General features: G+C 57.8%; 1 protein-coding gene across 2 annotated transcripts in view; it reads right to left on the bottom strand.

Moving 5' to 3' along the window:
* Positions 1 to 26,415, bottom strand: part of SPSB1 (splA/ryanodine receptor domain and SOCS box containing 1) — a 69,740-nt gene that overhangs the window by 21,838 nt on the left and 21,487 nt on the right. Inside the window, exon 1 of one of the 2 annotated variants that reach the window (XM_043573727.1) lies at positions 6,901 to 7,182. The exons of the other annotated variant lie outside the window; for it this stretch is intronic. The gene's annotated coding sequence lies outside the window, so the exon portion shown is untranslated. Of the gene's footprint in view, positions 1 to 6,900; positions 7,183 to 26,415 lie in introns of those variants that run through there. 2 annotated transcript variants of the gene reach the window in all.

Here is a 26,415-nt window from a genome sequence, read left to right as displayed (position 1 = left end):
AGGCAGTGGGAACGGAGCCCGTAGCGGGGGCTGGGCAACCATCAGATGGCACCTGCCTGGTGCCCTCCACACAGGGAGCGGGAAGCCGGGCAGAGAGCTTAGGCCACGGGGACAGCCCGCGGGAGCCCAGGGGAAAGGCTGTCTGTGGATGAACCACCTCAAAAACTCCAAGCATAAACTCCCCGAGTCCAGAGCAGCGGTCGAGGTCCCAAAAACTTTCTCCGGGAAGAAGAGGCTGTTCTCCTGGATGATGCTCACAGGAGTGCTCCTCCAAGTGGGGTCCCCCGACCCCTTCATCACCTGCCGGGAGAAGCGAATGCCTGGCCTCCCTTCCCCGACCCACTGAATCAGGGGCTGCGGTCCAGCGGTCTGCATTCTAAGGGGCCCCCAGCAACATCAGGACACTGCTGGTTCAAAGGAACGACAGCTCAACGTTCTAGAACCTCAAATCCACGTGAAAGGAGAACCGCCAGGCTGAGATTCACAACAAGGATTTTTAAAAACCGCGTGTTCAGTCTTGATGTGAGATCTTTTAAATGTTACACATGCTCATCAGAAATCTCAGTCCAGAGGGGCGCCCGGGTGGCCCCGTCAGTTAAGCAACCGGCTCTTGGTTTCAGCTCAGGTCGTGATCTCGCGGTTTTGCGAGCCCCGGGTTGGGCCGGCTCCACGCTTGACGGCGTGGAGCCCGCTTGGGACTCTCTCTCTCTCTCTCTCTCTCTCTCTCTCTGCCCCTTCCCTGCTCCTGCTCTCTGTCTCAAAACAAACAAACAAACAATAGAAATCTCAATCCAGAAATGTGTAAAGTATAAATTAAAGTGTCCCCCTCCCACTGGGGACAGTCCACTTTGAGCAAAGGATCACCCCCAAATACTACTCACCAGTTTGCTTTCTCCAAGTCATAAGAGACTAGTCCCTGTGCCAATTTCGTGTGGTAGGAGCCGCATAATATCCCACTACGGGAATTTCTGTCACTTGCCTTTAGAGATGAATGTGTGAAGGGCACGCGTGGGGTGAGGGATTCTCCCCAGCGGGGTGGCCTTGAGCAGCTTCCTCTCATTAGTTTGTGGCCACCTCGTCTCTCAATACGCCCCAAATCTTGGACTTCAGAGCCCCCACCCTACGGTCCACCTCTAGTAGAAGAGTCTACGGCCGTAGCACCCTGAACGCGCCCGATCTCGTCTGTCCATTTTTAGTAGGACAAAAGCGGAGGTCACGGGAACCTCCCACCAGGCTTCCTGGTCTTTGAACTGGCCACAGTGGCGGCGAGGTGCCCAGGTTCCCGCACAGCTAGTTGGACTGAAGGCTTGTCACCCGGACCTTGAATGGCCCACAGCCAAGGAACTTGGAAAGGATTCTAAAAGGAATCAGGCCTTGTGTGCAACCTAATCACCATTCCTCGTGTGCGATTTCACGGAACTGAACAGGATGCTGAGGGAGAGGTAAAGCCCCACGCCTCGCAGGCCGCTCGAGAAAAGGACTTAACCCTACTTCTAAAGCCGCAATAGCTCACGGACCTCCTCCTCCTGTCCTGTCAACCTGGAAAGTCCTGGACGCTGGGCCGCCAGCCCGATGGGAGGGCCACCTCAGCAAGTCCAAAGGTAGCAAATCACTCAATCCTAAATTCCCAGGCAAGCAGAAGGGTCCAGCTGCCAGGTCCCCATGGCACCAGCTTGTCACCGGGGGGTACGGCGAGGAGGCAGGAAGTGGCCTCCCCAGCTGCGCCTTCTCCTTCTTTTTTTTTTTAACGCTTTTATTTATTTTTTGAATTGTACTCTTTAAAAATGTTACATTATGTGAATTTCACCTCGACAAACAAAAAACCATAAATGGATGAAAAATGTCCACCTGCCCAAAACCCACACGGCAGGAGGTGGGTGTGCAAAGGGCTGCAGAACGGAGGGGGGCCCGGAGCTCGAAGAGGTCTAGGGTCACACACAGGGACCCGGCCAACGACGTGCCTCTGTGGGGAGTAAGGAGCCTTCTAGAACTGGGCCACGGCCGCGCAGTTCTCCACTCTCCACCCCACCCCCCTTTCTTTCCTCCAAAAGAAAAAGCGCAGAGCTGTGCGCCTGGAAACGGCACCCGTAGATGGAGTTTCTCTGGAGGGATCTGGAGTGCGCACCTGCACCTCTGTGCCCGCTCCCTCTGTCGATGACTCTGGTGCCGGATCGGTCAGCTGCGACCGTACCTCGGGGCTTCGGCCCCGGGCTGACGCACGGTTTGACTGGACCTGTCGCCACATGAAAACCTGTTCCGATGGGCTGCTTCTGAGTTCTCGTGAGGATTACTGCTCACAGATCTGGAGAGATCTGGGCCTCCCGCGTCGGTCACCACCACCTCCCCCCGACCCTCTCTGGCCAGACGCTCTCTCGTAAAACCCGGCAAGTTGGCCAGGCGCTCAAGGCCTGTGTGCATCTAGCAGGTGTCTAAAAAAATATCGGGGTCGCAGGCTCGCCCCATCCCACCAGCACCTGCTGAACCCTGAGGGGCGTGGCATGGGCTTCCCCAGACCCCGTCTTTGTCCCTCAGTCCCTGAGTTTCCCAAGCAGGTGGACAACTCAAGAGCATGGGCTGCGCACGGTCGGCGTTCAGGGAAGTAGGGGGCGGTGCTCCACCTCGGCTGCCAGAGCGCGTCTTCCCCGGGGGAAACTGGCAAGAAAGTCAGCAAGACAGTCACCTGCAGAAGTGATCCACCCCGAGAGGTGGTCTGTACGCGTCCAGCTGATGAACACTTGGAAGACACCCAAGTCCCAATAAGGTGCCTTAGGGTTGGAATGCGGTCCAAAAATATTAGGTCCCTCCTGTATACACACAGGTAGAAATCACTGAGGGAGACAGGGAGCAATCATTTGAACAGTTAATGCAAACTTCAGGGGCAGAAATTTTTTAAAGTTTATTTCTTTATTCTTGAGAGAGAGGGGCGCCTGGGTGGCGCAGTCGGTTAAGCGTCCGACTTCAGCCAGGTCACGATCTTGCGGTCCGTGAGTTCGAGCCCCGCGTCCGGCTCTGGGCTGATGGCTCGGAGCCTGGAGCCTGTTTCCAATTCTGTGTCTCTCTCTCTCTCTGCCCCTCCCCCGTTCATGCTCTGTCTCTCTCTGTCCCAAAAATAAAATAAAATAAAAAAAAAAAAAGAGAGAGAGAGAGAGAGCATGAGTATGTGAGCAGGGGAGGGGCAGAGAGAGAGGGAAAGAGAGAATCCCAAGCTGTGAGCACAGAGCCCGATGTGGGGCTTGAACCTGCGAACCGTGAGATCGTGACCGAAATCAAGAGTTGGAGGCTTAACCAATTGAGCCACCCAGGCGCCCCTTCAAGGGCAGAAATTTTTATCTGTTGTGTTCCCTGTGGCAGCCCCAATGCCTAGCACAGTGCCTGCAACACAGTAGGTGCTCAATAAATAAGTGTTAAATGACTCTATTTCTAATACAGGGCCAAGTAATAAGTGTCAAAGAAAAAACAGAGTAGTGAGGACAGAGAAAATGATGGGAACAGGCTTCTCTGATACCGCAATTTATGGACGGAGACCGAGATAAATGGAGGGAAAAAAGCACGAGCCTACTCAAGAGGAAGAGCGTTCTGGGCAGAGGGAACAGGATGTGCAAAGGCCCGAGGTGGCAGCACGCTTGTGCTGGGAGAGTAACAGAGGAGCCATGCAGAGGGGCAGGCGCACCGGCCTTGCGGGCCACAGTAAGGACTCTGGATTCTGTCTCCAGTGTGATGAGAAACGGGCATAGGACTTTGAGCAGGGGGAGGACACAGTCTGACATCTGTTCTAACGGGATCCTTTTAGGCGGCTGTGTTGAGAAGAGGCTGTTGGCAGCCAGCGTGGAAGCCAGGAGACCGGCTGAGAAGTCAATGCGAGGTTGCAGCTTGAACCTGAGGGTGGCCGTAGCGGGAGGATCCAGAACGTAACCCGAATAAACTATAGACCCAGAGCCCGGGAAGCCGGTGGCCTAATCCGTGAACCCAAGGACTCCGGCTCTTACCCCCTATGGTGACAGCAGAGATATCGGGTTACAAAACAGGAGGGCCACTCGACCGGTTTTCCTGAGCTCTGGTTCTGGGCTTCCCACGTGTCACTTTTAGAGGCGAACACAAATCTTTTGCACACTTGGCTGTCTTACTCCTTACTGTATGTGAACGCATCACCTCAGGTTTATACCTCAGTCTCCTGTGAGTTTGGTAAAGATCTCTAAACTGTGTCGAAATTGGGACGCCAGGGGAAAAAAAAATCCAGTTCCCGAATCTACAAGATGTGCGTAGACCATAATGACCCCGAGGGCTCAGCTGGCCCCCTTGGGATCCCTATCGGAGCAGCCCGGCTGCCTCTACCTAAGACTTCCTGGGGCTGAAAGGGGGTCAGTCAAGGGTAACTTGTTTACCAAGTGCCTGCAAACACGGAGAAGACACACGAAGTCTGGAGTTGGACCACTTGGGCTTAAGCTTCAGCTCCACAAGCTGGGCGACCTTGGGCAAGTTGCCCAACCTCTCTGAGCCTCACGTGCTTCTCCACTGGAATGGGGGTGGGGGTGGGGGGGGTGACTGCCTGACATCATAGGTTTGCTTTGAGGATTAAGTGAGAAGCCCACAGAAAGCCCAGCCCTTCATAAAGACCCACGCTGGTGATGCCTCTGTAATTTAGTGGTTTGAGGAGAAGGCAGGAAGGCAGGAAGGAAGGGAAGCTGGGAGGGTTTCTTGAGAAGGCGTCTCTAGTGGAGGAACAGCCAGAAGAATGGTCACTTCGGGGTGTCCGTGACTCAGCCAGGTGGCCGCCTCTCGTCATCTCAGGCTCATTCCTGACGACAGAGAGGCCCCCTCGGGAAGCCCGCAGGTGCTGGTGCCACAGGCAGGCAGTGGTCTTGCCCGCCTCTACCGGATGCTCCCTGGTGCCTCCCCCACGTCCCCCGCTGTGCCTGCTGCAGGATGCGGTGGCAGCTGTGGCGGTGGGCCCGCGGTGTCCCGAGTCTGCTGTGGCCTGGGCTCTACTGAGGCCAGGTGGCAGGGACACACACATCTGGGGAAGTTTCTCGGGAAAGCAACTGGATTTGGGCTGGGTCTATCCCACTTGGGAAAGCAACTCGGATCTGGGCTGAGTCCGTCCCACCTATCACATCTGAGAACACAAAAGGAAGAAAGGGGAAGTGGGGAAAAGGGAAATTGGCCCAATATCCATTTAATGGGCTAGTCCCGGATGGCCATCAGGGCAGAGGGAGGAAGAAGCCAGAATGAATGAATGCGCTCGCTTCTCCAGCAAACTTTGGAAACGTCGGCAGGCGCGGGACCGGCCACTGGAGCTGGGCCAGGTCCCCCTCCACCCCCCCACCCCCTCCCCCGGGTCCTAGGTACACGTGAGGGCCGTGAACGCACGCGGCACCTGCTCGCCTCGGCCACATCAGACAGATCGCGTTTGGAAAGGTGTTTCCTCCGCACGCTGGACTTGCCATGAAATACAACCACCAGCAGGTGACCTTCACGGGGAAATGGGGCCACCCCAGGCCAAGCGGCCCACGCTCCTCACGGTCACGGCCGTGGGCCATGCAGACCTAGATGCGGGGACCCCTCTACAGCCCCCCCCCCGCCCCCCCCCCCCCCCCCCCCCCGGCGCAGCGGTGGGCCCCGGGACTGCCTTCCTGGCCGGGCAGCGAGTTTCCAGGGCCGGAGGAAGACCACAGCTCCTCTCCCGCCCGACACACCGAATATTTCTAAGGCCGTCCCAAGTTTCCGTTCCCATATCAAGAGCGCCTCTTTTCTGCTGAGGCAGCGAGAGCCGTCAGCGAAACGAGCTGCCGGGACCCACGTTTTCGTAACATAACGCCTTCCCTTGCAACGCACCAGGGTGAATCACTGAGGTTTAATAGTATCGGCAGCTGGTCTGGTGGAAGGAATCCGCGCAGAAGCCGGACGGCGCGGCTCCGGCCGGTCCCCACGCGCCTTGCCCCGCCCCCCCCAGATACCCCACCTCTCTTGATTGACAGCACCCCCTTTCCAGGCCCCCCAGTGGAAAGGCGCACGTGACTGCGGTTCTGCACGCGCAGCAATCCGACTCCTTCCTTGAGAACAGTCCCTTTAGGGGCCAGGGGACGGTCACCCTGTGCCCCGCATCTAGGCATGCCTGGAGCTGGTGGAAAATGCAGAGTCTGGGCCCTTCCCGGCCGATCTGGGCCCAGGGGGGTGGGGACCGTGGAGCGGGCCCTCCCCAAGGCAGAGAGAAGCCTGGAGGGAACACGCATCAGAAAGAAGGAAAACAGAGGGGCGCCCAGCCCTCTCCAGCAAGCAGTCCTGAAAGATAACTGGCCCCGAACGAACCAAATCTAGAAGCTGACAAGCTTAGCAGAAGTAATGCGCAGAGCCCGTCAGGGCCTCATCCTCTTGCCAGACCCCCCGGAACAGGGGGGGACTTAGAACGGGCCGTAGATTCCCTGGCCCACAGCTTCCAGAAGCCCCCGGCCACTCAGGGTCTGGGAAGACCATGGTTTTGGCAACAGCATTCCAGACCTCTCCTTCTCTCGCAGCTCATCAGGGGCTCCCTTCTGCCCACCCTCCAAGCCCTCCTCAGCTCTCCCTTCTTCTCCAAATACCCTCCATTCGCCGGCTAGCCACGCCAGCCTCGCCACTCTCCGGGAGCCTCACGCGCTCTCGCGGCCACACCTGCTGTAGCACCGACCCTTTCACTGCAAACAACCCCACCTGCTGGAATCCCGCCCATCTGTCTGTCCCGGCACCCCTGTCTCCCGCAAAAACCTCCTCCAGAATCACCTCGGGACGCCGGGTCCTGCCAGAACCTAGAATGCAGGTCCCTTGTGGCCCCAAGTAGCATCCTGGCTGAGGCCCACAACCTTGCCCGAGACCCGCCCCTCACGGCCGGCCAGCAAGTGGCCTCACGGTCTTCCGGACACCTACCGCCGGATCCGGAGTTCTGGAATGTTTCGGGCCAGTGCCTGGGGAAAGCGCCAGGAGAGGAGTCCACGGGCTCTCGTGCTGGGGGCAGATCTGAGGAGGGGAGGCTGCCTCCCTGCCAGTGGCCGGGCCTGCGGGTCCCCCAGGCCTCCTCCGCTGGGGCTAGATCAGCCCTGGCCTGAGCGAGCTCCGCCGTCACCAAGGGGAAGCGGCCCTTGGTTACCACTGGCCGGGAGAACACAGAAGGCAAAACAAACAGTGGGGCCCGCTCCTCCACGGACTCACTCCTCGCTGCTGGGAACGATTACAAGGTAACAGGCCAGTTTTTAAAAGCCCTCCAGAAGGGAGGCTGCGGCCCAATGGGAGGCCACTCTGTAACCCGTTCCCTTCCTCCTGCCGCCGCTGCACCCTCCCCAGGACCCAGGGGCCCTGCGTCCACCCACTCAGGGAAGCCCAGGGCAGCCAGGCTGCAAGTCGCAGAGGAAGCCGGCGGGGGGGGGGAGGCAGAGTCTCAGGCAGACACGGCAGCCACGAAGCCAAGGTCTCAAAACGACAGGTGGGCCCACGTTGGCAGGTGTGGAGGCGACTTCCCCGAGGACCCCGGCCGGGCCTGCAGGGGCAGGCTCAGGATAGCACTGTTCCCTCAGCCCCCTTCCCAGCCCCCCCCCCCACCCTCCGGCAATGACCAGCTCTCTCCTCCCCAAACAGGTTGCCATGAAATTAACTGAAACTCACCAGTTTAAGTTGCCATGAAATTGACAGAAACTCACCAGCTTACCGGGCTCACCAGCGGGCTGGCGGGTGATGGGCCCGGACTGCCCCCGGGCCACAGCCAGCCCCCCAGGGCTCTATCCTCAGGCCCAAGCCTGGGCGCTGACCCCCTGTCTGCCTCCAGCCAGAGCAGACCTGGCAGCCAGGTCTCCCCCATGCGGAGGCAGCTCACGGCCGGGGCCTGGGCTGCATCCCAGGCCCCCATGAGGGAGACTCCAGTGGAAACCAGGAAGGGTTAGAGCCGAGTGGCACTCCTTGCCCCCAGGTGGCGGCGGGGGTTGGGACACGTTCAAGGCGTGCAAGGAGAGGTTTTCTGGCTGCCTGCCGCACTCCCACCCCGGCCCCCGGGGATTTACACCTGAACCTTTAATATCTTCCTGCACTGATTCAAGCCCTGCTTGCTCTCCCCTGCCTCCACACTGAGCAGGTGGGAGCGTCCCGAAGTGTCCCCCTCAAGGGACAGACCGCTAACTCTGGACAGGGAACGTGGTGGCAGCAGGTCCAAATCCCCAACAGAAGGAAAAGCCACCACATTGCCTGTCTTTCCCTCGGGAATTACCCCATCAAGCACGCGGGTCAGGTTTTCCCCGTCTTAGAGAAGTCATGCTGATCACGGGCTAGAAGAGCCCACCGTGGCTCAGGAGCCTCCCGGCGACAGAAAGAGAGACAGAGAGACAGAGAGAAATTCAGAGACACAGAGAGAGACAGAAACACACAGAAACAGTGAGACAGAAACAGACACAGAGAGACAGAGATAAACACACAAAGACACAGGGACAGACACACAGAGAGATAAAGAGAGATAAAGAGAGATAGAGACACAGAGACTGAGACACAGACAGAGAGACACACAGAGAGACAGGAAGCACAAGGAACAGGAGGCGGGGGGGTGCAGGCCCTGAACCCTCCACAAATGTCCACTCGGGGCCCCAAGAGGCCAGAGTGTCCTCGTCAGGAGGGCAGGGCCGAGGATGGGAGTGGGGGACCCTTCCCCAAGCCAGGCAGGAGGGTCAGAACTCACAACCGGAGGGGAGAAGGGTCGCAGAGAGCTGGGGAGCCCCTCCGCCCACCCCCAGCGTCACCCTGCTCTCACCCCACAAAGAGGGGTTTCTGTCCCCAAACCGGCAAAGTGTTGAAGTTAAAACGAGCCAACGAGCTCAGTGACCAGGCAGGCCAGGGGCTCCAGGGCCAGAGAGGGGTTACCTGGGCAGGTGCAAGGTTCCCGCCTGGGCCGTGCTCTAGGCAGGGGCACCGGTGGCAGTCGCGCCTTGAGGGGTCCCCTCCCTCCTTTTAAAAGAACCCAGTACCTTCGGAGGTGAAGCCCTGGCTCGCCTGAGTATCAGGAGCCAAACTCCCGGCCCCCCTGTCCCCCCTGGCCAATCCTTGCTTGTCTTAGAGGGACCAGGGGCCAGCTTCTGCCCCCACCCTGTCCCTGTCACCGAGCTGTTCTTTCTGGGGGGTGGGGGAGCTGAGCAGCGGGGGTGAGTCTCAGACTCCCACTCTGACATGCTGGAAACTGAAAGGGAGCATTTCTAGGGCAGCCAGACAGAAACTACTAGAAAGCCCCCCTCCCCAACTCACTTGAGTTGACGGAGAAGTTTCTTCCAGAGCTTCAGGTGTGGACTCTGTTCTGAGGGGGAAGTGAAGGGGCCAAGAATCCCTGGACTAAGACCCCAGACCCTCCTCGGAGCCCCCCTTTCCCTTCCTCCCTTGAGGACTCCCCGCCCGTTGTGATTACAACAGCGGGGACATTTAGGGCGATAATTAGCAAGCATGTGCAGGAGACGGGGTCTGGAGCTGGATGGCCTTGAATGCCACCACACGGAGTCAGGACTCCGACACTGGGACCAGGTGACACATCAGAAAGTTCATCCAGCCCCTGGGCTTCCAGAAAGCGCTCCAAATGGAAAGCTCATGAATGTCCCCTGTTTCCACGGAGCAGGTGAACTTGCTCTGCTTAATGAAAAGTGCCGTGAGGGGCAGTGGTTCTATAAACACAGCAACTGATGCCCCTTTCATGCCTCAAGCCTTGGGGCCTGTTGGCGGGGGAGGTGGCCTCCCGTGTGCCACTCCCCCAAACACTTCCTTGAATGCTCTAAGAAACACTCTTGCTTGCTTGGTTTTACTTTGGGGGGAGGTAGATTAAGAACCAGGAAGAATGAGAACATTCCTTTTAGGTAAACAAAGTTTGCAGTGGGTTAACAACGCGAGAAACACCACTTCCAACAACGGCATGAGAAAGCGGCGCTAGTTTTTCACCCGGAGAAACACGAGCAATAAACCCATACGGTCTGTCAGAGGGCTGAGAGAAACAGAGGCAAGAATGAATACACACGGAGAGGCCAACAGCTGGCCGCACATAGTGGGTCCTCAAACAATACTGGATGCTCACACGGCCTTCACTGTGAGAGGTCGGTGGGGGGCACTTGGGGGGCACTTTGCACATATTCCTGAGTTAGGTGATGTCATAATGATGGCCCACGTGATGTTCAGGTGGTCAAATCTTAACTCCAAAGATCATCTTCCAGCCACTGACCCCAGAACCAGGGAAACCACCACCTTCTTTTAAAGCACAAAGACACCATAAAGACCATTCAATCAAAACGCTTTGTTTTGTGAAATGGGGCCTCCACCGCGGGAGATAGTAAGGTGAATCCTCAAAAAATTAAACACGGAATTACCATTACCAGCAACTCCACTTCTGGAGTTGCTCCAAAAAATTAAAAAATCAAAAAAAAAAATTAAAAGCGGGGCCTCGAACAGATGTTTGCACATCCACGTTCACAGCAGCGTCATTCGCAACAGCTAAACAGTAGAAGCCCCCCAAGCGTCCGTGGACGAGGAGTGGATAAGCAAGCCACGGAGCATCCATGCCACAGAATATTATTCCGCCCGAAAAAGGAAGGACATTCTGAGGCGCCTGGGTGGCTCAGTCGGTTAAATGTCCGGCTTCGGCTCAGGTCGCGATCTCGCGGTTCGTGCGTTCGAGCCCCGCGTTGGGCTCTGTGCTGATGCCTCGGAGCCTGGAGCCTGCTTCAGATTCTGCGTCTCCCACTCTCTCTCTCTCTCTCTCTCTCTCTCTCTCTCTGCCCCTCCCCAACTCGTGCTCTCTCTTCCTCTCTCAAAAACAAGTCAACATTAAAAAAAAAAAGGTCTTGGGGCGCCTGGGTGGCGCAGTCGGTTAAGCGGCCGACTTCAGCTCAGGTCACGATCTCGCGGTCCGCGAGTTCGAGCCCCGCGTCGGGCTCTGGGCTGATGGCTCAGAGCCTGGAGCCTGTTTCCGATTCTGTGTCTCCCTCTCTCTCTGCCCCTCCCCCGTTCATGCTCTGTCTCTCTCTGTCCCAAAAATAAATAAACGTTGAAAAAAAAAAAAAAGGTCTTTAATAAAAATAAAAAGGAAGGACCCTATGACATGTGCTACAACATGGGTGAACCTTGAGGGCATGAAGTAAACCAGTCCCAGAAAGACAAGTGGTATATGATCCCACTTACAGGAGCTACCCAGAATGGTCAAATTCCCAGACAGAAAGCAGAACGCCAGGGGCCGCGGAAGGGGGAAGGGGAGTGAACGTTTCATGGGGGCAGAGTTTCAGTTTGGGAAGACGAGAACGTTCCGGAGGTGGATGGCGGTGACCACAACCCAGCAATGTACGTGTGCTGACTGCCTCTGAACTGTACCCTTGAGAGTGGTAAAAACGATAAGTTCTGTCCTGTGTCATGTGTATTTTACCGTAATAGAAAATGCTTCGTTTTCTACGCAAATCAGGAAGAAAAACCTGAAGCCTAGAAAAATTAAGTGAGGGAAGAGGGGTCCCCGCTCCCCCGAGCTACCAGAACCAGTGATGAACGAGGCAGACGCCCTTGGCCAGCCATCCCTGTCCCCCCCACCCCGCCTCTCCCAGCCGACCGTGGCCAAGGTTGTCCACACACGGATCTGTTTTCCCAGGAGCCACGCGGGAGGGGGGATCAGCCCAAGCAGCGATAGGATGTCACCACTGATTTGGCTAACGGGCTCCCTAGACCTCTTTGCCAACTTCCCTTCCTCTCGGTTAGAAGACCAGAAAGGGCTTGACTACGGGCAGGCCGCTTCCGGGCCCTGCGCACGCGGGGTGCTCACATGGGAGCCGGTGCTTCGCCAACCTGCCCGGGCAGCAGAGCTGGCAGGAGATAAAAGTGGGCTTGCGAAAGAAGACAGCTTAGAAAGACGGAGCCCACAATGGCTAAGGGGCTGGGACAGGTTGCTGTCCAGGAAATGACTCGTGTCTCCCTTGGTCCCTTGGGGCCGCTCCGGGAGCAGACACTGCGAGAGGAGACCAAGCTTCTCGAGCTTCTCACGGGAAGGCGGCTTCTGGCAGCTTCCCCCACGGGCTGGGAACCTGTGAGACACCTGAGCTGGCTGGTGGCTGGCGGGACCCAGGAGGGCAGCTTGGTCCTCACTCCCTGCTGAAGAATACTGAAACCGAGCTGGAAGCCACAGGGCCCAGGGCGCCCCGGGGGCTCGCTGCCCTCTCCTGCCACCACCCACACTTCCCGTGGCCTCTGTCACCCTCCACACGCTCAGGCTGCAGAACCTAACAAGCTGAGGTCAGGCCCCAGCCACTTTAGGGAAAGTGCTCTTGTACGGTCAAGACCTCCTAATGAATAAACTGAATGGCCTAAAACAGCATCTTCTCAATCTCTCAATCATGTGTGAGAATACTGACCGCGTCCTTGACCTTGAAGCGTCAGTTTCCCACTGGGCGAGGCTCCCACTCCGGCTCCTTTGCCAATTCTGCCTCCTGCCCCCTAAACACAGAGGTTTTTGGCAAGACTCTCCCTCTGCTCTCCAGGTTCCCCTTGACCTTGACCCAGCCGGCACACAGCATCTCTAATGGCAACCCCGCCCCCCACTCACACACAGCTGCCCCAACTCAAACGCGGGTTCCTCCCAGCCTCTACGCCTCTGCCAATTCCTGTCCTCGCTCTCATGATGAAGTCACCGTCACCTGCAAGGCTCCCCCCAGCGTCCCCAGACTGGCCTCCCTGCCCACAGCGTCTCTCTGACCCAGCCCACACAACCAACCGTCCTCAGACACTCTCGCTTAGACAGCTTTTGTTCCTTCTGAAAACCTGCAATCCACAAATGTATAAAAGGGACGCGTATTTTCGACACGTAAAGCGAATAGCTGCCAACAGCGTCGCGTCCGTTTCTGCGCTTCCTGCACGGTGGCCAGAAGGCCGGATGACTCGAACGGGCGACTCGGGGGAGAGGTAAATGCAAGTGGCGAACACACTCGTATGGAAGGAGGCCCCAGCTCCCCGGTAGACGGAGAAACACGGAACCGAAGTGATAATGCGCTATAGTTTCGCACCCCCCAGGGTCTCTACATAGTCAATGCAGAGACAGCACCAACCGCTGGGTGGGGGTGGGGGGGGCACGAAGGGGCACCCGCACGGCTGGTGAGGGCTGAAACGGTGCCGCTTTCGAGAAACCAAATCGGAAGAGAAATCATCCCAGCGAGTGCACTCCTGGGGGCCCGGGCCCACAAGAACGAAAGCGCCCTCACCAAGGACGTCTGTATGGGGTGCTTATTACAGAGCCACTGCCGAAGCCCCTGCTCCCGATCCCGCGGTTTGTGAGTTCGAGCCCCGTGTCAGGCTCGCGGCTGTCAGCGCAGAGCCCGCTTTGGATCCTCTGTCCCTCTCTCTCTGCCCCTCCCCCGCTTGTGCTCGCCAATAAATAAACAAACAAACAAACAAATAAATATGAAAATAAAAAAGCAACTAGAAAATAACAGATGTTGGAAAGGATGTGGAGAAATGGGAACCCCTGCACACTCCTGCTGGGAATGTAAAATGGTGCAGCCACCGTGGAAAACCGTACGGCGGTTCCTCAAAAAAAAAAAAAAAAAAAAACACCTAAAAATCGATTTGCCGAACGAGCCAACGGTTCCACTTCTGGTTATGTGCCCCAAAGAACTGACGGCAGGGGCTCAGACGGGTCAACAGCAGCATCACTCACGATCGCCAAAAAGTGGAAGCGACTTGAATGGCCGTTGATAGAGTAACGGAGACACAAACGGAGGCACGTCCGTACCACGGAATACTATTCGGCCTTGAAAAGGAAGGAAATCCTGTCACTTGCTGTGACGCGTACAGAGCTGGAGGACACGAGGCTAAGTGAAATCAACCAGTCATAAAAAGGCAAGCACTGGATGGTTCCACTTACCTGAGGTTTCTAGAGGAGTCAGATTCTTAGGGACAAAAACCAGAATGGCAGCTGGGGGGGTGGGTGGGAGGGGCGGGAGTAGACGAGGACGCTTGCCACCATGAAATGGAATGGAGTGAAATGTCAAAAATAAAATAAAATTATTAAAAAAAAAAAAAAGCTGTTCCATACCAAAAAATACAAAAGGAAAGGTGTTGACAGGCATGAAGGAGCCCCTAAGGAGGCTGCTGTTATCAGGGGTGAGGGCAGTGGGCTATCACCCACCCCACGCCCAGAGGACAAACGTTCAACGTAAGCACAAGGGACTCCAGAAGAGTCTAGATCGGACAGTACACCCTAGAAGGCAGCAGAGGCCTGTGGGTGGATGCCACCACCCCGAGGTGAACCTCACAGGGACACTCGTCTCCCACCCTCCCCCTGATCTCCCCACTGGCTGACCCCATCTGGAAGCCAGAGGGAATGGGAGCCCCCCCAACGCTACCCACCCAGGAGGTGGCCCCAGGACAGGGGGCACAGCAGGGAGTGACCCGGAGGGGCAAGGAAGCCCCAACATAAACTCCAAGACTGTTTCTTTAAAGCAAGGTACGGGATATGATATAATGATTGGTATGATATATGATATGATATGATATATGATAGAATATAATATGTGTCACCATTTCCATGAGAAAGAGTAGATCATCCGCATGGTTATGCAGGCACGCCAAATCTGGATGGACCCCCCTCCCCAAGAAAAAAGACTATATTTGACACGCTATGGAGGGGACGGGGGGAGTGTGGGGAACGGGAACAGGAGTTGGCGGGAGGAGACTTTTCACTACCTTATTATACCTTCTGAATTTTGATACCGCATTATACCTTCTGAATTTTGAACCATACAAACGGTTCAAAACGTTAAGTTTCGTTTGGGGCCGCCTAGGTGGCTCAGTCTGTTGAAATGTCCGCTTCTTCGTTTCGACTCAGGCCATGATCTCACGAGTTCGAGAGTTTGAGCCCTGCATCGGGCTCTGCCGCGTGGGATTCTCTCTCTCTCTCTCTCTCTCTCTCTCTCTGCCCCTCCCCCACTCGTGTGCGCTCTGTCTCTCTCAAAGTAAATGAGCTTTAAAAAAAAGTTAAAATTTGCTTATATTAAAAATCACATGGGGCGCCTGGGTGGCGCAGTCGGTTAAGCGTCTGACTTCAGCCAGGTCACGATCTCGCGGTCCGTGAGTTCGAGCCCCGCGTCAGGCTCTGGGCAGATGGCTCGGAGCCTGGAGCCTGTTTCCGATTCTGTGTCTCCCTCTCTCTCTGCCCCTCCCCCGTTCATGCTCTGTCTCTCTCTGTCCCAAAAATAAATAAAAACGTTGGAAAAAAAAAATTAAAAAAAAAATCACAAATAAAATTGAATTTTAAAAGTGAAACAAACAAAGAAATTAGAAAGGTGACTGCCAGAGGCGGGGGGTGGGGGTGGGGGCAGTGGGGGATAAGGAGCTGTTGTTTTCGTGGGGACAGAGTTCCCAGTCTACAAGATGAAGCATTTTTGAGACGGGTGGTGTGATGGCTGTGCAACCCCACGAACATGCTTCGCGCTTCTGATCTGAACACATAAAGACTAGGTGACGGTGCTCTGGGTTTCCAGCGTGCATCCCCCAGAAACATATGCTGAAATCCTAACCCCCAGTATAGATCAGGGCTTTAGGAGGTGCTGAGGGCATGAGAGCGGAGCCCTGATGAATGGGATTAAAGTCCTTTCAAAGAAGGTTGGGGCGCCTGAGTGGCTCAGTCGGTGGAGCCAGGTCATGATCTCACGGTCCGTGGGTTCGAGCCCCGCGTCGGGCTCTGTGCTGACAACTCAGAGCCGGGAGCCTGCTTCCCATCCTGTGTCTCCCCCTCTCTCGGCCCCTCCCCTGATCATGCTCTGTCTGTCTCTCTCTTTCTCTAAATAAGCATTTGAAAAATAATAATAAAAAAAAGAAGAAACACCAGAGAGATGATCTCTCTCTCTCTCCACCACGTGCGTAGCAATGAGACAGCGGTATTCCGGCCAGGAAGAGGGGCTCGCCGGCCTCCAGAACTGTTGGAAATACACGTCTGCTGTTGAAGCCCCCCGGCCTGCGGTGGTCTCTTAGAGCAACCCACGATGCCGAAGACAGGCGGTAAATTTTGTGAAGTGTATTTCACTATAACTTAGGAAAAAAAACAAAAAACAAAAAACGAAGGCAGAAAACACATGCTCCAGGTTAACATCAGTTTGAAATGCGGATGAGAGAGACCAAAGGGGAGAGGGTTGTAGGCAAACGCGATGTACTCTCGCAAACGAGCCTGCGTGAAGACAGGAACGGGTGCGTCTCATCGGCCCGGCAAGGCCGGAAGGGTAACGTGGGGACCTCAGGATCCGGTGATTCCTCCTTCTCTGCATTTACATATCACGTATCATCCGGTGAGTGCACATTGTACTCAGGAGCAAGGAAGCTATTCTCCTCGTGGAAAAACTTACATACGGAAGGCACCAACCCCCGTATTTTTTTTTTTTTTCCGCGCGGAACTGGACAACCATAAGCCATGCGGGTTCAGATCAAGTCGTGTCTCCTGGGAGCATCTTGGGAACACGGCTCCCCCAAATATGTGCACGCGATCCCCTTGCAACGTGCGTGATGCTCGGCGTGGCTTTCTTGCTCTAAAGTCTTTGGTGGCTTCATCCTGCCTGTAGGGTCAAGTCCAGACCTCTGAGATGGATACCAAAGGCTGTGCCCACTCTGTCCCAGAAAGGCTGGCTCGAGCCCTCTGCTCGCTCTGACCGGTTACTCCCGCCCCTGCCCCCCACCCCCATTCGGCTCACACACCTTTCTCTTTCTCTGCACACGCGTGTGGCCACCCGCTCGTGGGCTACTCTGAACCAGCTCAGCTGTCTGTCCCTTGGGGCAATTTTCCTCCGGAGACTCTGGGAATCATTCCCGGAAAAGAGTCCAGAAGCCTCATGCCATCATTTCGAGAATAAATTGTCTGCAGAGTGACACTACCCATGGGATGTCCTCCACAGCCCTCCCCCTGAACCCATCCGCACTCAAGCTCACTGTCATTCTGGCGATTTGTCCAAGGTCTCCCAGACTCTGGCAGTGCCCTCTGGTTGGCTGTCGGGCTCCCCTCCCAGAACACTCTCCGCCCCCACTGTCTTGTGCCCTCCTCATGAGTCCCACTCACCGTCCCACATCACCTTCCTGAACATTCCATCGCTCCCTGGCCACAAGGTCATTCCCCTCCTGCGCTGGCGTGGAGTCCTCTGCCCCGGGGCACACACCCTCCATCCGGGTGACTCCTCTCCAGCTGTGTCTCCCCATCCAGGAACCCCTCAACGGGGGGCACCCGACCCTAATGGAGAACGGAACCACCCGTGTACTCTTTTATACCTTCAGGACTCTGCAAGCTTCCTGCCAGGGATGCCCCCTGCACCGTGCGTGCCCCCGGGGGATGCTCCCACCCTCGTCAGAGCTCCCGCAAAACTGTCTACCCCTGACCAGCGATCCCAGCAGATGCAGGGGCCACACGTACTGGCATAACCAAGAGCAGTGGTTCTCAACTGGGGTGATTTTACCCTCCGGGGGACATTTGGCCACGTCTGCAGACATTTCCGGTGGTTCCAATCAGGGGTGCGAGGTGCCACCGGGACCCTGAATACCCCACAGCGCAAGGGCAGCCCCCACATCAAAGAAAACGATCCTGCCCCGCACGTCAACAGTGTCGCAGCTGAAAACCCAGAGCTGAACGGATGCAGTGATCCCTGGACAGAACTGTCTTCACGTGGCCGTGGCCGTGGCCGGAAGCACACCCCAGAACGCCAGCACGTGTGGCTCTGTGTCAGGCCGAGGGGGTGGCACCTCAACCCGTGGCCGTCCTGAGCCCGGAGGGGAGCGGCTGAGGAGAAACTCACCCCAGCATCATCCCCAGCCCTCTGTGTCACCCTGAGCAAGACACGGGACCTCTGTGGGTCTTAGGTTTCCCCGGCTATAAAAGAAAATGTCAAAGGAGATCAGCTCTTCAGCGGATTGGGCTGGAGAGGTTCTTAAAGCACTTGGAAAACTCGTTTCTGGTTGGCGGAATTATGAGCTGCCCTCCTCTGGAGTCGCAGAGCCCATTCGCATCTTCAAGGCTCAGAAAAGTCCTACAGGACAGACAGCGGCAGGTGCTGCTTAACCCTGATGCTTTCACGCCTCACAGAAGGGGACATTCTCCCCGCAGCACACTTGGCCGCGGCCCTGCAAGGGACTCCGGTCCGCAGGGCTTCCGGATCTTTCAGCGCCTGCCGCTTTGTGATCCTGCGACGGGCAGTGCCCCTGCCTCCTGCCACGGCCACGATTATCTGGCCCTAAAGCAGTCGGTGCCAAAGTGTGCAAACTCTCTGTGGGGTCCACACCGTGTCCCCGAATCCCACAAGTGTATCTCAGCGGAGTGCTCATTTATGAATCCGAGGTCAGGGGCTTGCTTTTTGGTGGGTGATAGCCGCTGGCTCTGAGCCACGTTGGGCCCCATCCTCTCAATCCGGTCCGGGGGTTTTGGCAAACGGTGACCCAGGGGCCAGGGTGGACTGCTGTCGGTTTTTGTAAATAAAGTTTTATTGGCACACAGCCGTGCCCTTTTGTTGACATACTGTCTCCAGCTACTTTCCTGCTTACTAGGAGTAGTTGCAACAGACAGCACGTGGTCCACAAAGCCTAAATATTTACTATCTGGACCTTAGAGTTTGCTGACCCTTGGTCTAGACCTTAGGAAATGCTGTCTACCGTGGAAGAACCGGGCCAAACTTCTCCCCCACGCTCCTCCAAAAGACCGTTCCAGCAGGCCCCGGGCCCCACATCCACCCGCACAGAGATGACACATGGTGCCCCAGCACAGAGCACGGCCAGGATGCTGCTGTCTGTCAGCCCCGTGCCCGCCCACGCCCTCCTTCCCCGGGCCCTGCGCTGCCCCCCCCCCAGGCACACTTCCCCACCACAGCCTCCCTGGATCCTGGGGGGGACCCTCTCCCTTCACACACCAGAGCCCCATTTACAGCCCAGTGTACCAGCCTCTTCTGGTTATGCACCTGATTAGCCAACTTTTAAGTACGTATCCCCCAAAAGATACATTATGTATACATCATGCTCTCGCGTTTCTGTACGGACGGGACCTACCTTAGGAAACACACATCAAAAAATAGAAATTAAACAGGAAGAGGGTAAAAAAATAAAGCTCCGAATTTCTTCCCACACGCTGGCCGACGGGAGTCTGGAGGGGGGTTCTGGAGGCTGTCGGTTCCCAGCTCCCACGTCGGCCAGCACCCTCAAGGGGCTCGGGCCTCGGGGGGCAGGGGGCTGTGCCGGTCTTTCCCAACAAACGGCAGCAGATTAATCAAAGGACGCGTGACCATCCGGATGCCCGCCCAGCCCCGAGCACCTGTCCCAGAGGACCCCTGGGTGGGGGGAGGCTCAGGGTCCCCGGACCCAGGAGCCACCTGGCCGCAGACAGGAAGGGAGGGATGAGGAAGCCCCCCCTCCCCGCCCCCGCCCCAGAGGAGGCACCAGCTCCTCCCTGGACAGCAAACACTGTGGCACATCCAGGGGGATTTTTGTGTTTTGACTCAGAGGCAATAAGTCTTTCAAATTAAGCCAAATGCAGACAGAGCTACAGTAACGAGGAAAGCCCCTTGGAAACAGCCGGCCTGGGGTTTGCACTCCCGCCAGGCAGGGGAGGGGCGAAGGCCACTGAGCGAGGGGGAGAGGGCAAGGCTGCCTTGTGGGTCCCCCCGGGAGGTGGTTCCTCGGGGCCAAGCGGCTTTGAGGGGATCTCAGGCCCACCCCCAGCTCCCGCCCTGGGCCTCCAACCCTCACTCCCGTCCTCCCAGGCCTGCCCACCAGGAAGGCACTAGGCCACAGGCAGTCGGAGACCCCATGGCTCCCCTTCTCAGTGCCTTTAGTCACTGTTCAAGGGGCACCGGCTTGGATGGCCCCCGCTGACCTTCTGTGGACACTTCAGGTGGTTCCAGGTGTCCCCACAGGGTCGCCTGGGGGCACTCCAGACCCCCTGTAGCATCTTCTCTGCTCCCGGGAGGAGTCAGGGCAGACACCGGGGACACAGATACATCTTCCCTCGAGTTTTATAAAGAGAAAAAAAAAATTCAACCACAGGGAGCTTAGTGCCAGCCCAGGAAGCAGAGCCGCCCAAGTAAAAAGGCGGCCCGGCCTCCCTGGGCACCTGGCTGCTGTTAGAAACACACCCTCTTGTACCCCCGGGGACACCGGCCTGCAGCTTCACGGAAGGGGGGACGGGGGCAGGGTAACAGCCCCCCGGGAAGGTGAGGGCTGAAGATGCTGGGCAGAGCTGATGACAGGATTCGAATCTGCCCCCTGAACCGGTCCAGAGGGCCTCACATGGAGGGGGCCTCAGGGGGAGGGCCCGCCACCAACGACGTGGAAGCAGGGACGGGGCCGCCCCTGCACCGGCGTCTACGCGGGAGGGCCCGCTCCCAAGGTCCTGAGTGCACGCCCTTCCAGCCGGCCGCCAGCTCCTCCGACACTCCTCTCACTGGGCCGCTTCCCTGCCCCAGACCGTCTGCTGGCATCCACGAAACACACAGGTCCCCGTAGCTAGTTTCCTGAGTGACCACGATGGACCAGGCACAGGGCGCCCTCAAAGACGACCGTCAAACTTTCACACAGGAGAGCGTTTCGTGACCTGGACCTGACTACCTTTCTGGCCTCGCTCCCATCCCTTCCGGGCCTCCAGCCTCGCCCGCCAAAATGCAAACACCCGGTAAAACCACGCAGTGTCCCCAACAAGATGGGCTGAGGGTCTGACTCCTCTGCCCACCCCTGGCTTCTCGTTCTGGTGATGCACCTCGGTCCTGTCTAGTGGGGGGCTCCCTCTTCCCACTCCCGGCCCCGGGCGGGAGTAGGTCGTGCTCTACCCCGGGCTCTAGGGGTAGGTACCGGGGCTCAGCCTACGGCATCAGGGCACCACCCACCCCTGTGACAGTCCGAACCAGTCCTGGGACTTTCGCTTAAATGACCTTCGGAGAACACGGCCAAAAAGGAAGAAGGCGGACGGATGCTTACACAGAGAGGCAATTGCTGATGCCAGGATCGGAGCTTCTGGATCCAGCTACGCCTGAAACCGCCTGACGTTTTGGCTGCTTCATACAGTTCGGCGAATCAGTTGCTTTTTGCCTAAGGCATTTGGATTGGGTTTTCTGTCCCTTGCAACTAGAAAAGTCCTACTCGACTCACAGGCCAAGCTTTTTAAAGGCCACTTTTTTGCTCACACTGTTTCTTCCACCTGAACACCCTGGCTTTTCCAGGCTTCTTTCACGGAGACTTTGAAAGCAGACTCAGGTTCCCTCTGGAAAGCCTTCTGACCTCCTCCCAGTGTCATTTTGATGCCCCTACTCTGTGCCTCTCAGTACCTGTGCGTTCTTTCCGTTTATTAACCCGTCCCTCAAACCTGGGCTGAGCACTCGAGCCCTGCCCCTCGGTCGGCTCAGTCCAGGGGGAGACACCGTGGCTTCTGGTTTTCTTTCCTGTCTCCCCATCTTTGAAGCAGGGACCAGGCTGTTCTAACAGCCAGCCCAAAGCCTGGCACACAGCAGGTGCCGGATAAATGTCTGCCGAAGGAGGACACAGCAACCCTGCCTTATCCACGGACACGTTATACGTGAAGGATGGGGCAGAGATCCAAGCCTGTCCAGGAGCAAACCTTGTCGGTCCTACCTTCAGTCCATCCAGAACCCAGCCACCCTCACCACCTCGCTGCTCCCGCCTGGGCCCAGCACCAGCCTCCTCTGCCCAGACTCTCCAGTACCCCCGGGCCTTTGCACTTCCCGAGCCCTCTGCGTGGTCCCGGGTGCACGGGGCCTGGGCACCCAGGTGGCTATTCCCTCACTTCTGCCAAACCTCGGCTCGAAGGCCGCCTCATCACTGAGGCCTTTCCCAGCTACCCTACTTTAAATGGCAGATGTTCTCTCCCCGCAGCACCCCTGCCCCTGTAACCCGCTCGGCTCTTCCCTCAGCACTTTCCAATGACACTCATTTGTTGATCTGCTTAAGACCTGCTCCCCGGCGCGCCTGGGGGGCTCACTCGGTTCGGCGTCCGACTTCGGCTCAGGTCACGGTCTCGAGGTTTGTGAGTTCGAACCCCCCGTCGGGCTCGCTGCTGTCAGCATGGAACCCACTTCAAATCCTCTGTCCCCCTGTCTCTCTGCCCTTCCCCTGCTCATGCTCATGCGTGCACATGCCCTCTCTCTCTCTCTCAAAAATAAACATTTTAAGAAAGAAAAGAATGGAGTTGAAATCTGAAGGAAGAAAAAAAAAAAAAAAAGACCCGTTCCCCTATAAGAACACGTGCTTCACAAGGGCAGGTGTCATTTCACTGGAACAGTGCCTGGCACACAGTAGGTGCTCAACGAACACCTGCTGAATGAGTCAGGGGCTCTGCGTTCCACGGAGCCACCTCCCACACTGCCGAGCTGCACAGAAATGCCACCTGCACGAAGCAGGGCCTAGGGCCTCTGCTCCCATACCCCCTTCCTGAAGGCGTATCAGGCATCCTCCTGTCTGTCCCCCCTCTGCTCTGGAACCTTCTGCCAACTGATCGGCGGCTTCTCTGACCCAAGTTGCCTTCCAGGCCCCTCATCCCTTGAGAAGTCAGTCTCCAAACACGTCAAGAGCTGACCCCTAAACAGCCCAGCCATCCCTGGTGTGCAGGGCAGGCACATACCCAGACAGCAGGGGGCAGCCTTGGCCCCTTCCCTGGCCCCGCAGGGGCTGCTCTTCCCCCGGAACACCCCCCCCCCCGGCCCCGCCCCAGGCAGCAGTGGGAGCAGAAGCGGGCTCGTCAGCTGCTCCGTGCTGAGCCCTGGGGTCCCAGCTTCAAGTAGCCAGCCAGACAAGCCCTCCATTCAGCGGCAGCAGCTGGCAGGTGGCTGTGCTTCCAGACGGGACTCCTGCAGCCCCCACGGTCTGCCTGGCACAGACCCGCTCGTAGGGCACCTCCCATCCCAGCCTCGTCCCCACCGCCCTCACCCACTCGGTTTCCAAGAAAGAATGTGTCTGGTCTGGATCCGACAATGCTGGCCCCGTGACACGGAGAACAGACTGATTGTCCCAAACACGACCGTCTCGCCAGTGTCGGCCCAGAGAGGTCAAGGATCACAGGAGTTATCATCACAGTGAGCTGTGGCTCCCAGGCGGTCACACCCGCTCCCGGGGAGAGTCTGGGTGCTGGGAGGCAGGCTGGCCACCTCCTCCTCCCGCCGGGAGCCACACACAAAGTTCCCTTTATGGGAACACGGCGGGCCGGGCACTGGCAGTTTCAGCCTCAGGGAAACCAGGTTTGGGTTTTCTCCGAGGGCACAACCAGGCCTTTGTCTTGCCTCTGCCCCATCCCCACCCGGCTGGCTTGCCTGTCGGGGACACGGCGTCCAGGACCCAAGCCCTTCCAAGCGGACCCCTCTGAGGCTGGGCACGGAGACACCGCCAAGGACAGCAAGGGATGTGCAAACGGCACCCGACGCAATCCACGTTCCCCACCAAAGCCTCCCTGAGCACCTACTACGCGGTGAGCCGTGGGATCACGGCGGATCCTGCCGCAGAGGAGGGCGACGGATGTGACCACAGCCAGTTCGGACACAGCTCACTGAGGCGAGGAATCGTGTAGTCCCACTATGTGCCAGCCCAGCGGGACCCCACGGTGAAAAGAACAAAGTGTTGCCCGCCTGGAGCTTACTCCAGCTGCACTGAGCACATCAACTCGCTAAGAAAAGCATGAACGTGTAATAATCCACTGGGATTTGGTCCCCTACTTTGGCACACATAAAAGATAGGCCCGGGGCGCCTGGGTGGCTCAGTCGGTTGAGCGTCCGACTTCAGCTCAGGTCACGACCTCACGGTCCGTGAGTTCGAGCCCCGTGTCGGGCTCTGGGCTGACGGCTCAGAGCCTGGAGCCTGCTTCCGATTCTGTGTCTCCCTGTCTCTCTGCCCTTCCCTGACTCATGCTCTGTCTCTCTCTGTCTCAGAAATAAATAAACATTAAAAAAAAAAAAAGATAGGCCCTAAAAACTGGAGGAAAAAGATACGGCAAAAAAACCCCAGGAGCTCTGCCCGAACAACCAGGGTGCCCGAGAAGGGATTCCAGAGCTGGATTTCAGGTGGCCAAGGGGGCGGGACCTGGTGTGCATGAAGTCTGCCCGTGACCGCTCCTTGGGGTCCGCATCCCGGTTCTCCGTCCTGCAGGAAGAGTCCCCCTGAATTTCCCACCGGCCACAGGGAGGAAGGAAGGGAGGAGGCCCACAGCCCACAGCTCCCGAGCTGCACGGCCCTGCCGTCTGTGATATCGCAGCAGATCCTGACCCCCTGTCACCCTGGAAGCCCCGCAGAAGTGACAGTGGTGCGGACGTGGCATTGTCTCATGGAGGCGGAGGAGGCCTCAGGGACCCGCAAAGGCCACTTCCCCAGAATCTGCCCTGTGGGGCTCGAGCCACGGGGGCAGCCAGGTGTGAGACAGAAACCACTTCCTTGAGGGGAGATGGGTCTGGTGTTTTCCATTTTCTGCTTTGTGCACCTCTGGGTTCCACGGAGACTAAATATTAAGCCCAAATTAAGCCCTCCGTGGCAGACAGGGCTCCAGGCCCAGGCGAGGGGGCCACGCGGCCCAGTACTGCCTTCTGGGCATCAGGAGACGACGAGCGTGGACCTTTGGGGTCGTCATCCTTGGCACCTGGGCTTCGTGGAAGCATCTTCCAAGCTCCACCGCGATCTCCGCCGGCAGGCCCCTGGGGGACAGCTCCCCAAGCCAGCCGGGGGGGAGAATCGGAAAAACCCCACTGATTTTTCGGAAGGAACATCGCTTGCTGAGCACTAGGCAGAGGGGCTGGAGGGCCAGGGAGGGGCCAAGTCGAGCTGTCAGTCCCTCTTGGCTCCAGCCCAGCAGGAATTAGGCTGTTCCCTCTAGACGGTCAGAGCCGCCAGCCCAGCCAGGGCACTTGGAGGAGGGGAAAAGGTCGGACGCTCAGACAGAGGGTCAGGAGTGTGGATTTCCCCTTTCCAGCATGGCAGAGGGGAGGAGCGCTGCCGGTAGGAGCATCCGGCCGGCGATGCCGTAAGGTCCTCGAAGGCCAGGTCGGGGGGGGGGGGGGGGGGGGGGGGGAGGGGAGGGGGAGGGGGCGGCCACCTTGCCCCCAGACATTCGCAGCCCCTCTACAGACAGCATCAAAGAGTGACAGCCAGACACTGTCACCACGGGGAAGGTCACATGTGGGTCAGCGCGGGCAGCACGGGAAGGGAGTGACCTATTTCCAAGGCCCATTCAGGAACCTCCCTGCAAGCCCAGACGTCTGACGCGGCCAGACAACAAAGGAAAGGGGGGCTGGGCTGGGGGGCTGGAGGTGTCTGATGGCCCGACGTGTCGCTCCCCCCATCACAGGGGCCCCCGCAGCTGGGCCTCCACCCCCACCCCCGCTGACCATCGGGGTGGCCAGAGCAGGGCCCATCGTGTCCAGCAACCGGCCACCTTGCTCTCGGCTCTCCTGGCCCTCTGGAATATTCTGCCAGTACTCGACCTTGGTGGAACGCGAGGTGGTCCTGGCCTCCCCAGAATTTGGCCTAGGGCCCCGTAAGCACACCTCTCCCCAGGAATCACACCACTTCTCCTACAGCTTTGAGGAACACTCGTCACCCTGGGCCTTCATTCGTAGACACCCCCTCTCAATCAACCATCCATCAGGACTTAAATCCCATTTGCAGACAGGTCAGGTCACCCTGCCAAGTGGGGAGGGAGAAACCGACGCACATCCGTCGAAAACTCGTGCACATCCGAGACGGGCCTGGGCTTTGGAAGTAACCACCCTGGGTTCCAATCCCAGCTCTGACCCTTCCCCAGCTAGGACCTGAGCTTTTCCGGGCCTCGGTTTCCCCGTCTGCAGAACGAGGACAATAACCGTATCTGTGTCCCAGGAGTGGTTTCAGGGTTAGGCGATGCCTGTGCACACGCACCCCGGCGCCTGGACCGTACTGAGTGCTCCTTAAAGAGAAGCCACGGCGACCGGCCCAAGACAGAGAAGGAGCTCAGGAGGAACCAGGGACTAAGCCCCAGGGGTCTGGGTCATTGCTAAGAGCTAATCAAGACCCGAATAGGATGCGAGCTCAGGGCAGCAGGTGCTGAAACTCCCTGCACGATGCTATCTATTCCCAGGTGTGAGTTAACTTGCCCCAAGTGCGCAGGCCAGGCGGGTCCCCGACTGGGTTTGACATTGCAGAGGCCGGCGGGGACCACGCCCAGCGAGCCCTGCCCACACACTGCCACCCGAGATACCCACTGCGGCTAAACGAACCTCCTGCATGAACTCGGCCAGGCCTCCGGCCAGTCCGGTGCCCTCACCCTGTCTCTCATGACTCAGCGTGATTCACACTTAACGTCGCTGACATCAGGCTGGTCCCGGAGTCCTCGGCACGGTCCGGCGACAATCGGCAGCCTACGCGAGGAAAGCGGTGAGCCTCCCTCTCCGTGGGTCTCGGAGGCGACGACGTACGGCATTA

This window comes from Prionailurus bengalensis, chromosome C1 (genome assembly GCF_016509475.1).
Source record: "Prionailurus bengalensis isolate Pbe53 chromosome C1, Fcat_Pben_1.1_paternal_pri, whole genome shotgun sequence".
In the NCBI taxonomy this organism is placed as follows: Eukaryota; Metazoa; Chordata; class Mammalia; order Carnivora; family Felidae; genus Prionailurus; species Prionailurus bengalensis.
This window is presented reverse-complemented; position numbering and strand designations above follow the sequence as displayed.